General features: G+C 40.5%; 1 protein-coding gene across 11 annotated transcripts in view; it reads right to left on the bottom strand.

Annotated features, from left to right (window-relative positions):
- ARID1B (AT-rich interaction domain 1B) overlaps positions 1-15,677 on the bottom strand; it is a 336,590-nt gene that overhangs the window by 233,306 nt on the left and 87,607 nt on the right. The window lies entirely within an intron of this gene.

The raw sequence follows: 15,677 nt of genomic DNA, 5'->3' as shown, positions 1-15,677 counted from the left end.
TTCAAACACTGGCTATCAGGTCAGAGCACACAACACAGTTGCTGCATCCTGCCAATCTGCGACATCGGACGGGTTAAAAGGAAAGTGTATTTGAGCAAGAGAAGCTCCAAAGCCCGTAGCAGCAACCTGGGGATTTTTTCCCCCTATACAAGCCCAAGCGGTCTTAGGTAACGGACTAACATGTCAGCCACCACCACACAGGGGTGGAGGGACAACAAAACAACCTCCCCCACGTTATCCCCCATCCCACAACACAAGCTTACTTCACACCTATACATACTTGCACACTGCAAAGCCTTCGATTCAGTCTTCATTTTTGCTGTTGTAGCAGCCCCTACACCAGCTTCTTCAAGAAAAACAACAGAAAGTGCAATACCGACTTCAGCATGCGTAACTGGCAGGGAAAGTTGGAGAACCAGTTCCCGACTGCTAGAAAAAGATCTCTCACCTTAAAGGTTTTTCTTTGTTGTTTTTAAATGATTTAATTCTCTTCTCCCTGCCTGAGCCTACCAGCAATGCAGTTTGCTTCAGCCACCCTCACACCTTCAGCTTTGACAGGCACCTGAAGGCACGCACGTGCTGCTGGCACAAAGGGCAGGGGAAGCTGTTCTCTGCCCCATCCCACCCTCGCTGCTGTTTATCAAGGGCTGCTCGGACAGCCGAGTGTCCATACCAGCCCTTACCGCTCACACACGGACTCCACCAGGCAGCCGGCTTGCAGAGCTGGAAAGCTTTCTGTCTCTGTTTTTAGCCCAGCTTCTGACAGAGGGAAATTTGTTAACAACCATACTGCTCCATTCAGCCCCTTCCACCACTTTGGACTCTCCCAAATTATTTTAAGGGACGCAGAAAATTTAATTGGGCTAATAAAACTATCGGCAAACCTGATATGATGCAAACCCAGCAACAAACGATCCTATCCCTAAGCCTGTGCCAAGTAAAATCAAGGAACACTTAAAAGGCCAGCACTTCAATGTGGTTACCAGCAGAGGGTAACAATTAGGCTTAAGGGTGACAAAGGCTGATGGCTGAATGATTATTATCCCCTGTGACCCCCCACGCTCCCCCCCGCCCAGATTTGCACTTGTCACACAGCTCTCCTGCTGCGCACACCAGCAGGTTCCTGTGGATTAACAGTGAGGTTTAAAATCAACAAATGGCACAAGGCCTCCATTCAGCAGCCTTCACCCCAGTACAAAGGAGTAGAAAGGTGCAGGACAGCTTCACAATAGGCAAACAAATGAGCAAACCTCTGCTTTCCTTTTTATTTAAAAACGCGCACGCACGCACACACGCACTCACGCACATGCACGCTAGGGGCTGTCACTGCATAGGCATCTGCAATAAACCCAGCAACCCCATATTTCAACTCCAGTCCAGCATTTGCCTCTCTTCTTCCTAATTCTTAAAAAAAATACACCAAATGAGAACCACTTGTTCAAACAACAACAACAAAAAAAAACCCAGAAACATGAAGAGTGGTGAAAAAGGATAAATGGAATATTAAATTTAGGAGGCGTCATTTTAGAAACACAATTGTTCCTTTTCCTAAACAGACACTACAGGATTTTGCTGGGAAGCAAAATATGTTTTGTATTTGAAAAATCAAGAGACATTAATTCCTTACAAAGTACCAAGCATGGTTTTTCCCACATGTTTGCAAGATTTTAACATCGCTTCCTACTGGAATTTCCAGGGGGGCCAGAGCGGAGAGGGAAGAGACAGCATGCTTTCTCCTAAGAAATACTGCATGTCGACTAGAATTCACTTTCACCTGGGTATTTGAAAACTATCTATGAAATGTCTTGCCGCACGCTGAAGAGCACATTAAAAATCCCAGACATGACACCCTTTGTCTTTTTAAATGCACCGTTTTCATAGTGTTTTCCTTTCTAACGGTGGAAAGATCAAATCCATTTGCTCAATTCTAGATGAGGTTTAGAAACAAATAACGCAGACATCCGTGCTTGTTATGACGTGGATACCTATGAACTCCAAAGGGGACTGAGATCACATACTCTTTCTTATATTCTCCATACAGTCATTTAGATATTTGGATCACTGGAAACTTGGAAAGTAGCTTTTGAGAAGTCATCAGTTTGCTCTCAGTAATTTGCAGGCATGGGAATCTTCCAGATGAAATATGCACAGAGCTGTGTGTATAATTTTATGTGTTTACACATCTGCATCGTCCAATAAAAACAGTCCATTTATACACTAAAGACTATCAAATAATAGCATATTTCACTAAGAGGTTGGCTTCATAACCAAAATTGTGCTTAGTATCATTTTCACTGAAAAACAGAGGAGAGAAAATCCCTACTGCCCTTCTTCAGTTCTGCATTAGAAAAATTTATTAATATGCAGCGTATTACAGAATAGTTACAACAGATTTGGAGGGATAAGTAAGGACAGAAGCATTAAACTATCCAGCACTACAGAAATTGGCATGGAATTGGCAGTTTTCAGGCTTAGTTTTGAAAGGTCATTTTTCTTTCTAGCATCTAGGAATGGATTTATTGGGGACTGAAGAGAGGGAACATAAGGGGAAGAGGAACATGTTACCACATGCTGTGCTACAGTCATGGCTGAGGAGTCCCCCACTGATGCTGGGGTTCAACCTTCTCCTGGGATCCCTGATTTTTTTCCTTTTGACTCCCAGTATCTCGTTCATCAATGACATTGGCTTTCAAAGCAAAGCTTATGATTTTTTACGAATCACAGAAAATCCTTCCTCCTATAGAAGAAGAGCATGTGTGTCAGAGAGAAATCCAGGCTTTTATAAACAGAAGGCAACAAGTTTCCACTCAGAACTTCCCAACTTGGCACAAACCCAATCACATCATAGCTGTTACACCACAAACTGTCAACAAAGTTGTAAATTAACTAAAATCAGGGTTTCCCCCATCAGATTTTAGAAAAGGCACAGGGACAACTAATCAGCAAGTCATAAATATAGACTCAAAATAGCTGAAGTTTAGACTGTTCAGACTTTTCAAAAAACATTCACACTGTGAAACAGGTAGAGAAAAAGGGCAGGGGGGGAGGATTATGCCTACGTATACACAGCCTAAAATCTATAATAATAACCAACAACAACTGCTTATCATCCTCAGAGCCAGGACTAGTTATTTACCCCCTCTTCACGTACAATTTTAGCTTGCTTCACGAATTGTGGTATATGGAGCTCAAGATTTGTGTAGTCTGAGGAGTAAAGGAGGAAGCAGGGTATTTTCTTCCCTCCTATTCTCTGTTACTATATTCATCTTAAAAACTTCTAAAGTCTCTGAAAAGACCAAGTGAGCCAATGTTACCAGCCTGCAAAAAAGTCGAAAGCCCCTTGTTCCTGCCTCCCACAATTCTTGCAGTTGGACACATACCCCCTTTGCTTGTGCCAGTGGTCTTTATTAGACGGCTTTGTGAAGTGGTGCAACTTAAAACTTGCCAGAAAAGTAACCCCCTTGCCCCAGCTTTATCATAGATTACTGAGCAGAGCTGGCCTTGGGAAGGGTCGAGTGAGCAAAGAGAGGGAGGAAACTTCCCTCCTCCAGCAGCAGCCAGCCACCAGCCCAGCTCCACCAGCCACCAAACTGCAGCCCAGGTCAACCGTACCGCAACCACGTCAGAGGAGACCACAGGTAGAAAGCTTTTTCCCTTCTGATGTGCAATCCTAGTTAGTGTCATGCTTTCGTTCTCTAGCTGGACCTGGTCTGAAACAAGCAAGTCCGTCCACATTTACACGTTCTCGGCAAACCTGAATGAGTATAGTGCTGATAATGCTTGAAACCATGTAGATGAAATGCACATTTGTTGTAAGTTCCGCCAAAGAAGATAAAATCTAATTATTAAATACTTTAAATTATTTTTAATGGAAAATGAAAGCATAGTGAAAGCATTACTATTTGGGGGAAACCACATTTAAAGAAGGGCTGGGTGAGAAATCATTCAGGCTTCATCCACTTCTACTGCAGCAAATTTCAGAGGGATAACATGACCACCCAGGAAGATAAGTACCATGATGGTTAAACAGAAGGAAAATAAATTATGGAAAATAATATACTAGACTTCAATTTGAAAAACTCATTAAAAACTATTTTAACTCATGTTCTTGATTCAGATGGTTGATCCTTAGAAGATTTCAAGTGTGGGAGCAGTGAATTCTACAGCAATGTGACAACAGCAAAATTGAAAGCAAATGTTACTTTTCTTTTTCCCCAGACCACTTCAGAATGGAAGTCAGGACCCAGTACAGCAGCCAAGAGGAACACACAGCTCTACAATACAAGATAATTCTACTCATCTCTGAAGGGATGCTATGGAACAGAAAGAAGGGCAAGTAGTATGTTACAGGCTACAGAAGGACATTCCTTGTCACCACTTAACCAAGTACCTCTTTGTTCTGTGTAAATACATACTAACACATCTCCCCTCTTTCCACCTTCTGCAGTAAAAAGCTACCCCCCAAAAAACCCCCAAACCTTAACCAGAATGGTGACATACCACTCACTATACAGCTAACTTCTAGCCAAACTCCAACACCTTATCGTGTCACCTCCCCAGCTGTACACTCCCCGGCAGCACAGAACTGACAAAGGACAGCCAATCTATTAGAGGAGTATTGTAGGTAGGGCCACACTCAGAAAAAACGTTATGCCCAGGGGCACAGGCAACACTGACTCTCACACAAGCAGCCAACAGAATGCAGCCCTGTGGGGAACAATCCACTAAGGACAAAAGAGCAGAGAGCCCTGAAACCTGGGCAGATGGTCTGCAGAGGTCCTGCAGGATGTAGATGGACTCCTGCACAAGATCCTGGGTCAAGAAGAAATGCACATATGTGTGTCTGGAATTTTATGAATCAGAAATGGACAAACCAAAACAACCCTAAAGCCTTGAAGAAAAGGAAATTGGTATCTTGCAGCTGGAGAGCATTGTGTACAAACCGGAGAGTGAGACTCTTACTGTACAGTGGGAATGGGTGATTGCAGAAAACATTGTTTTATAGGTCCCAGCACCTATTACGCCAAAAAAAAAAACAAAAAAACAAAAAAAAAAACAAAAAAAAAAAAAACCAAAAAAAAAAAAACAAAAGAGTGCTAACCATCAGAGGTGGATTACCAGTGCAGTCTAGTAATCCTCTTAAACATGCTAGTCTGTGTTTATGTGATGAAGTGAATAAACCCTGCTCACAACCAGAACATGTAAATCATCTCAAGCCAACCCTCTACCCACCACCATGCAAGCCTGAATGGAGACAAGGAAAGCAGCTGTCCCGGAGTACGGCAGGCAACAGGCTGACATCTACCTCAACATGCTGATGCTATTTGTTAACTGCTGCTTCAGTGGGGCTGGCAAGCAGCAACTGCTCTTCTTTCAGGTGGTTATCATTTCCCCCAGTCCGGGGCAGAACTGTGTCGTCAGAAACAAAGATGATACTTTGCCTTAGCAAGTTAATTTTGGTCTTCATTACAGGTACTAAAGGGAGTCAAGAGCTTCAGAGAAGTACCAAAGCAAAACAGTCCTTTCCTGTTCCAAAAGGAGGCAATTCATCCAGAAATCGCACAGAAATGTACCTGCAGAAATCTGGAAAACCTGCCCATTTGGATGCCTCAGGTGTAGACCAGGCACTGCCAGTAAGACATTTCATCTTCAATGTTATTAATACCTTCCCTTCCAAGATAACTGCAGGTTCATTCTAAAACTTAGTATTTCATAGATCACTTTTTTTAAGCTAATTAAAAAAATTAATCTACAATGGGAACACCATTTTCTCTCTTCAGGATCCCAATTATCACAGAGTGACATCTAAGTGGTGTCTTAAGACTTAAGAGGGGGAAGGAAAAAAATATACTTTGCGTAGCAGGCAGCAGCTGATGCAAAAGATAGTTAACTTAGGTAAGCAAATATATTATTCAGGCTCAGTACATCAAAACTCTCAGGAAGTTATTAGAAACTCAGAATACCTAAATATGGATGGGTTTCCCCTGCAGAATACACTAAAAGCATTTTAAACGCAGACAGAGTCTAAAAAAAGCGCACACACACACACCCATACCCATTTTACAGGAAGAACATTGTTTGGGCAGCATAGCTTCTAGTCATGTATCAGGTAATCTGAGCCAACTAACAAGACAGAAGGGTCTCTCTTCCTAAAACGCTCTAGTCCATTTTCACATGTGTCTCATCTATATGGCCTCCAGGAGCCGTATTAAGCAAGTGATGCAGGAAGAGCTCCAAAATGAAATCATCCTCAGAAACCCTTACCTTCCTATTCTCTTTCCGCTACTATTGCTTTCCATGGATCACAGAACATATCAATAGCGGATTTAATCAGAAACAAGACATTTCTTCTTTCATACTTGTAACTTGCCACATGAAAAAAATAGGTGAGTTTGATGTTCGTCTTAAAATGTGACTGTTGCACACTGCACAGCCTGATAAACAGCTGTCGGTTCTTCATTTACAGGCAAAAAAGGTAGTTTTTCTTTGTTCTACAGATGTAAAGTTCCAGTGTGAATGGAGATGAGAGAGAACCTGAAGAGGTAATCTGAGAAATGTAACTTGGAAATGAGGGGTAAACCAAGCATTTTATTTCCATGATTTTTCCCATGTTTATAGAGCTTTTTGGAGTTTTCCTAAAAAACCCTACAAGGCTGGGCAGTCCAACCATGCTTTCATTTTCTACACCCACTCCCTTCCTCTCCCTGCCCATCCTTTCACCGACAAAGCTATATTTAAAAAAAAAAAAAAAAAAAGGAAAGAAGGAAAAAGAGACCTGGCAGGTTTTACATGTCCTATTCTTTATAGTCACTTGGGACAGACTACCACGTTAATGTGATGACTTACAGATTTTGTGCCATCCGGTGTCCTGCCCTGCCACATTAGTCCTTCCTAAAACTCTGGGAGGAATGCATTTCTTCAGCAAACCCGAGACGCAAAGCTGGGCTGAGAAACAGCTCTGCCCCCCGAAGAGCGAGCTAACCCCGACAGAACACAGGAGAGGGGCAGGATTTAAAACCTGCCGTTTCTTTCAATTTGGCTGCTGCAGAAGTGGTGAGCTGGGGGGCTCTGTGCCCCAGAGAGCAGCAGCCTGCCCCAGACTGCCTGCTGCCGTCGAGAAAGCTCTCCCAAGCATACGGCTCACTGGCAGAAATGAGGTCAGAGCACTGCCCGCAGCTTACAGCAGAGCTGAAAGCCTGAAGCCAGCTTACAGAATAAAAAGAAAAGCTGCACCGAGAGCAGCTGCTACCTCTAGGCTAATCAAGCTAGGTACCCACGGATGAGACTTCCTTGCTTGAGACCGTGAAACATTTCTTCAGTGTTTTCTTAGGGGCACGTCTGTAACTGCGCTTCAAGGTAAAAGCTTGGCCTTCATTCTAAAGGCTCAGGAAAAACTGCAAATCTGTGAGGAAGGGTTGCAAGCAACACCCAAAACATCACTGAGGTCACACAGAAAACCCCAAAATGGTGAAGTTTGTTTTGTGGGTTTGTTTCCTACCCACACCTCAAATATGAAGCTATATTATGTTATAGCCAACATTTATATCACAGTCCAGTGATGCCTGTCAATTTATTCCCTAGTACTCCACCATGGAAGTCTCATAAAAGAAAGGACTGAAATGAGGTTTACCTACTATTTTATCAACAATAGAGTCACAGGAGAAGGAACTGAAGGTCAGGTGTAAAGTAATCTGTAGTAATTTTGGTAAAGAAGGTTTTCTCAGCTGGTCCCTACTGTTTTGGTTAACTTAGTTTTTCAGTATGTGAGAGTGTTAGCATGTTACATTTGGGACTATTGGAGGTAGAGAATTAGCTGCATTACCATCTTCTCTCTGCAGTCTGTGAAGACACAGAGTATCTGCAACACTCTTCAAATCCAGCCACCATGTGGAAAAATACCTTAGTCCAACAAGTGGAAAGAGAAAATAATTTCCACAAGGAAGCACCCACCAGCAGAAGCAATTCAACAGACTGCACAATACAACGGTTTCAACCAACAGCAGAAAAATACTTCTTTCATCTTTGAGGTAGAGAAGTCTTCATCACCATCATCACAACCACATGTTTTTCAAAAGTAAGTATACCCAACTGGACTGATGTTGGGAGTGGTGGGAGGAGGGTATAGGGGGGTGGTGAAAACAAAACTCTGAGACCAGACCACTGACTACTCTTCAATACAGCAACAAAAAACCCAGTGACTTTCATTAGAAGTCAGTAAAGGATTGCTAGGTAATAACACAACAATAAACGTCTCCTTTTCCTTGACGGTGAAGGACCACAATTGTTACAAATTCTGTAGGCAGACACCCAAAACTCAGACACATATAGCCAGTTATTTAATCTTCTACCTAAAAAAATGCGTGTGGAAAGTACCCAAGATGGGTACCTGGCAATCAGGGTACAAGGTACAAATCATGTGCAAGGTACACATGAAGACAGGCTGTAGGCTGTGTTCTTGCGTAGCTTTATATATTGAGGGACAGCTCATCAAGACCAACAGTTGTTCTCCTCTCTCCCACAACAAAAACACCAAGCAGTTTTGTCAACATGTAAACTTGTTTTTTTTAAGTGGTGTCTTATTTGTTTTACTATTTCATTCTTTGTTGTCTGTATCTGATTACAACAACTAAAACGCACTGTAAGATCTCAGCTGCACATTCTAAAATCTATTCTAAATCCTACTACAGTACAAGAGAAATGCAGTAAAAGGGAAATACTGGGAAGAATAATGAATACATATAAAATATAGGCTGACGTATATTCAGATAATACAATGTCTCAAAAATACCAGTTCAAAATCCAGAAAATAAAACTAAATATATGTACACTTGTACATCTTTAATTACTAGAAAAAAATATGGGCAGCCAAAAAAAGTACATGGTAAATTTTATGCCAGGAAGTATTAACAAACTTACCTTCCCTACCTCTGAGGCAAATAATGTATGTTAATTCAAAGGCCGTAAGAGAATACTGCTGTATTGCATCTGGCCATGAGGTGTAATTCAGAAGACTACTGAAATTTGGAATATATACTGCTCATACAGAACTAAAGAAAGAGAAAAAAAAAATCTCTACCACTTAAGATTTATTAGTATTTTTAGACTTTACAACTTTATCACTTAATCCACAGTACTATACTATTTGCATTTTAAGTTTTTTTATTAAAACAGGACTTGTGCATTTATATTCTAAAACATCTGTGTAGACCACTTTGTCTATGAACAGTCATCAGATTAATGGATCATAAAGTAAATGACTATTACATGATCAGGTATTTTTTGATAAACTCACTATTCTGTTTAACTTACTGCTAAATTTCAAAGCTATAGATAAAATTATTTCTGGGATATTAATTTTGCTCTCAAAGTAACAGTAAAAGAAAATCATCATTGTGTAATAAGGAGAGTGGTAAGGGGAGCAACAATAGCTACGATCACTATCTCCTAAAACAAAATAGTTTTTATCAACCTGCATTCCAGTAGTTTTACTATCAAGTTTATTAATGGACTCCTATGCTAATATCTAAATGCCAAGCAATTAATAGCACTGAACTATAAATGGCTTTGTCATCGCTCTTGTAGAGTTATTTTATAAAGCAAATGCAATTCTATCACTTCAGTGATTTAATGCAGGCTTTGTGAGGTTAATATTCCCAAGCATCGCAAAATAAAGAACTGCTTTAATTAACCTTCTGTGATTTAAATACTGAGAGAAATCAGAATTTAGAAACTTTAAATAATACCACCATCGTAACAACACCACTACTACTTTGTGGATCAAAGCCAAACCACTTATTTAAGAACTTTGAGAAATACATTTGAACATCTGTATTTTACTGTATTTCTAAACTCATTAAAAAGACTTTTTTCTAAGCATAACATACTAAATCCATGACAGATTTTATACAGTTTTTGTAGTTGAGATGAAAAATGTTTCCTTTCAGGAAAAACTGATGTTGTTACTTTGAAAAACTGATTAAGCGTCTCCACCTTTTGAACTAGAATGCTTTGCAGAGATTTTTGTTATGAACATGGGACATTGCCTGCTGAATCTACGAACTGACTGCATGTAAGTGACCACTTAAAAATAAAGAAGCCAAACAGGACTTCCCTTTTTTCTTCTCAGACTAAATTTTACTCTCTTTCCAATTTAGCTGAAAGGAGGCTCTTATTGCCAGAGTTTCCTTCTAATATTGCATGCTAACTTCATTTTAGTACATGAAAAAAGTCATCAGGACTCAGGCCTTTCCACATTTCTCACCTTACAAGCACAAGAGCTGCAATAGGTCTACTAGATTTAGAACAATACAAAAACACAGGAATCAAAATTAAAAACCAGCAGAGTACAGGTGGTCATGAACATTCCTGCCAAACAGGTTTGCAGTGAGCTGTGACCCATCTCCTCTAACTAACCCGCCAGATACCATCAAACCCCCATCAGCAGCAGATGCCCGAAGAGGTGCGCTTGCTGGTTTCTCAGGAGAAGAAAGCCAACCTTCAAAATTCCTCCTGCAAACTACAAATGGAAAAGCCTACTTTCAGCAGAAAACCATTAACAGATGAACACAACAAAAGAATACACAGACTGGGCAACTAGGGAACTTTAAACTGAAGGTGCCATACAATTGTTAAGACAACACAGAGGCAAACAAATACTTTCACTGACAGCCCTTTGGGAGACCATAAAACAGAAGCATAAACAAGCTTGTTTCATTTCATACACAAGCAGTAGTACCACTTTGCGAGATAAAATACTTCTTTCCCAGTAATATCATTTAACAAATCCAGGTTACTACAAAGACAGGTATGTGTAAGGGGTAATTTATACATGCTAACTTTAAAGGTTTCAGACCTGACGGACTGGCGTTGATTTTTATTTGGCTAAATCAATTGCCACGTCTGTAAACACTTGCTTTAAAATAACAGGGCTGAGAAAGTCTTCTCAAAATCTGAATGCAGTTTTTTGGGTCTGGTCAAGATGCCTTCAGCAAAAATAAGCCTGCACTGCTGTGAGGGCTGCTCTGTGCTATGTCCTCAATTTTGTGTTCATACTCAGGTGTGAGTTTACAGACAATTATCCTTGCTTTTTCTGCCTGACCCTATTCCTGCTAGCTACTTGGCTCTGGAAGATCATTCTCCAAGTTTGACAAACTAGCACCTATTATAATCTTATAAATACAGATATAAATCACTGAGAAAAAAAAAGAGAAAGGTTTGACACATTTCCTAGAATGATATACACAATGTTGAACAAATGGAGCATTCCCCCAGCAGACAACAATTGGCTATTCCCACTACACGGAAAAGATGTATCATAACAGGAGTCACAGTTTCACTGAACTCCTCAGCCAAGTAAGTGACCTCCGCCGCACTGAGAAATAGCCATACCCTTAGCACTTAATTGGTATTACAGCAGCATCGTGATTACGAAATAAGACTTTATAAAAGCAGAAATCTAACAGGCAAAGAATTCAATCAATTAGTGTTCGTTGAACCCACAGGTTCAAACATCATTTGCCCTTCCTGAAAACATCATGTGCTTAAGAAAGTCTCGGAAAGGATAAATTAGTTTTACGCACAAGAGCAGTACGGTTCCCCAAGTATCTCAACAGTTTGCTTGTTTTTAAATCATGTTCAGCAAGGTAAGGCGACAACTGCCTTTCAGCGGTGCTGGTCACTGGTGGCTTGTCTAGAAGCCAGGATTTAAGCCACAGTGCGTGAGTTTGGAAGTCAGCTGCTGAAAGCTGCTCCCCACCTTCCCTACTCCCCCCATGTCCACCCAAGCTTTCTTACAGATGAAAAAAGTCAAGCACTCTGCCTTTTGAGATCTCCCTGATCTCTCTGAGGTAGGCTGGCAACGAAAGGTTCACTGTACCAAAACAGATGCCTTCATAAAGGGTTACGCTGTATACTTTAACCTGGCTGGTTAAAGAAGGCTGGAAAAGCGGCCCGAAGTATGCAGGTCTGTACGAGAGCTTTCACCCAGGCACTTTGTTAGGCACATGTCTGCTCACTACATACCAGCAGCCCTGATTTCTAAAAGCCAACCAACAAGCACACCTCAGAAGCAAAAGTTCTTGGTGCCATGAAACTTGGGTTAAATGGTTTAAAGGAGTTGCTTCTCCCTTGCATCTCTTCACCCTGGAAAGGAAATAATTGCTTCTAAGCTAAAACCAGTGTTTCAAGACAGCATGAATATACACTGGGCACCTCTGTTGCTGGGACGGCAGAAGCCATGAAGCCTTGAAGGGTTTATGGTACACAACAGGTAGTGGCATCAGCCACTGCTGATGATGGCGGGCAACAATCTCTCCTGAACATCAAAGTTGATTTAGTTCTCATGTAACTGTAATAGCCAACTTCCACAAAGAATGCTTTCCTACATGCCTGGCAGCAACCGAGAGATTAACATACAAGTTTGTTCTTTCTCATTTCCTGCGGTTCATAACACAACAAATATTAAGTGCAACCACCCGTCTAGTGATAGATGATTACAGACACGAAAGTTAAAAGGACAGAAGGACAAATGATTTTCATTACAACTTTCAGCTGTGGGCAGCTGTATGTTAGTTTCTAAAGATGTTTAATTTAAATTTTGCAGGATTTGAGACTGGTACCGTTGACTGGTAATTCTGTGCCAGTTTCTAGTAACTTGAGTGAAGATTTTATTAAAAAGAGTAACTTCATTGAGGTACAAAACTTAAAATTTTGACTCACTGAGGACTGTCTGTATTACTAATGAATTTGGTATTTGCATGTAACACAACTATTCCTAACTTACAACAACAGTATTTTTGTACAGTGTTACAGCCCAAAACAGCTTGACAATGTTAATTAACATGCTGTTAAGAGAACTTTCACAGCTCACATCAAATTTAAAAACAAGATTTCATCCTTATTGTACCAAAATCACTTTAATAAATTGATACATTTTGCCACAATACAATTTGTTCTGTTTTCAAGACACTCATACAGCTTGGACATGAAAACAGATTAATTAGTTTCACATTTTGTTCACATTTTCAGAGACTGTTTCAAATTGGCTAATGTTTTATCTGTCCTACCTTGCACTGACTCAATGATAGAAACAGATGTCTGCGCAAGAACATTCTCACCATCATCTCAGGATTGCAACTGAGACTAGTTCCAGCTCAGCAATAAACCTGAAACATATGGCCTCCATTGAGCCCAGTTCAGGAAAATGGAGAGAAGCCGTAGCCCCTTGTGGGAGCACAAGGGTTCCCCAGCCCTCTGCCCAGAGAGACCAACTGAAGCATCAGCAGAGATGCTCCCCACCTCCTTACACACGCCGCCTTCCTGCTTCTGATACCTTTCCACGTGGGTCTACTGATGTGGTTCACAAACTCTTACGGGCCTGAACCGCATTCATCCCCCTGGCCCACACTCAGGAAAAGGTAAAAAAAAAAAAAAAAAACAAACAACAAAAAAACCCCAAACCAACCAACACCAAAAAAAACCAACCAACAAAAACCCAAAACAAAAACAAACAAAAAACCCAAAACAAACAAACCCACAACCAAACCAAACCCACACCCAACCAAAAAACCAAACCACTAGTCAGTCTGCTCTTTATTTGTCCTACGACAATCTGTGTTGCAAAAAACCTCACCAAGATCAGTAGGTAGATCTTATCAGTAGACAAGGTATTATACGGGGAGGGGGCGGGGGGGGTGGGGGTGGGGGTGGCGCAGAATAAAGGTTTTGGCCAGCTTTTAGAACATTAAAATAAAACCTGACAGTGGAGGAGCCTTGTTTGCTTCCTTGTTTATAAAACATTTTATTTTTTTCAAATAGAAACAGACTAAAGACTGAGCCTAAACTACCTGACTATTCCTTTAAGGCATTTAAAAAAATAATAATCACAGTAACCACAAGGGAACCATGTAAAACACACACACAGAACCTCTTTGCGGACACTGTTAACCAGAAGGACCAATGCCCCAGAAAAGTGCAGATGCATGCTCCACCTCAAGGACCTGCCACGCTTTTTTTACCCTTTTAATCTCATGCCTGCACGTGAGAAAAGGGATCAGCATAATCCCACTCTATTCTGGAAACTTGCAAGCGGAAAGCTTCCAGGAACACGTAAAACAAATGATTACTTTAAGATAACAGCAGCAGGTGTAGAATAAAATCACTATTTCTGTTTAACTAAGAGTGAGATCGTAATTATTTTGCAGATCCATTTCATCTGTCAAAAAGTGATATGGTCCCAACTCATAAAATTATCACACAATAAACCTCAAAGGCACGATCCTATCTCGATACATATGAACACATGCTACATAAAACAAGAAAATATATAAACATGGCTGTTTAAAAGCCAGTTGGAAAGCATAATAACCAAAAATATACATCACGCTATCTTAACAAAATAATGTTTGATGATGACAGTTTAAGTTTGCAATTACATGACATTCATAAGCAAAATATCACTTCTACTTATGGCAGAAGATTTAAAACTGCAAAAACAACTGAAGCATTTATTCATTTATATGCCATTTCAAGATAAAAAACCCTGCCAAGGGCAACACTGTAGTAGTGTAGCACATCTTTCTTTTTTTCTTTTAAAGAGCAGTAAAGGTAAAAAGAATTAAAAAAAAAAAATCAAAAATGAAAAAAACCCAAGGCGGTATCTACATCTACTGGCAATATCTAATGATCAATGAATCTCCCACTGCAATAAATTTGCTTAAAACAAAGCTCTTCCTTTAATGGTTTTTACACAGCAGGCTCCTGATACGAAGAGGGGATGACTGATGCTGGCTTACAATGCGGCTCTATAGTAAACTATGCCAGTATTACTATCAAATCACCTCTTACAAACTCCCTTTCTGCCCACCATGCAATCGATTTAACAAAGATCTAAACAACTTAACAGTTCAAACACTCAAATAAATCCCATCCTCCTCCTTCCCCTCCATGCTTATTAGAAGCATGTAAAGTCACAAGTCACTGGAACAATCCCAGAAATTATTTTATCTGTTTACTTTTATTTACAAGATTGCATATTGAATTCAAGTGAGTCAAGGAAAAGGAGTGATGGCTTCACGCTTCTGTGATGTGTGAGAAATGAACACACATACCAATTCCAAGGCACAACACTAAGAGTTACACCTGACTGCAGAAGCTGGCTCGCATTATGTCTAGAAGAGCAAAAGTAGAACTTAACTATATAAAATTTCATCAGTTTTCTCCCCATAACAGAATAATATCCAGTACATCACGCTACAAGGTTTTACATAAGAAGAAACCAGCGTCAAGAAAAAGTCCATCATCCATCCAGAATAAACACTACTTTCTAGCTTCATAATGTCCAAAACAAGTAGATTGACATAAATCTACAAGGAAAATAAGAAAATACAGTAAGGAAAAGGCGGCAAATTCCTGAGAAGTCCCCTTTCCCCAACTTGAAGTAAAACCAGCTCAATCACATTCATATCACAAAGGTGGCAATCATGGAGACAGCTTATTTACCCTAAAACAGAACACAAAACTTCTTCACCTCATAGCTACACCCTTGCTACAAAATCAAGTTCAGCTTCCAGTCCACCAGGCACAGAACAGCCTGTAAACTCTTTGGGGCAAAGACCACCTTTTTGTTACGGGCTTGGAGAACAACCAGAATCATAATGTCCTGATCCACAGCTGGGGCT

Source organism: Falco punctatus (genome assembly GCF_963210335.1).
Source record: "Falco punctatus genome assembly, chromosome: 5".
Taxonomy (NCBI): Eukaryota; Metazoa; Chordata; class Aves; order Falconiformes; family Falconidae; genus Falco; species Falco punctatus.
Note: the sequence above shows the minus strand (reverse complement) of the source record. Positions and strands in the feature narration are given on the sequence as shown.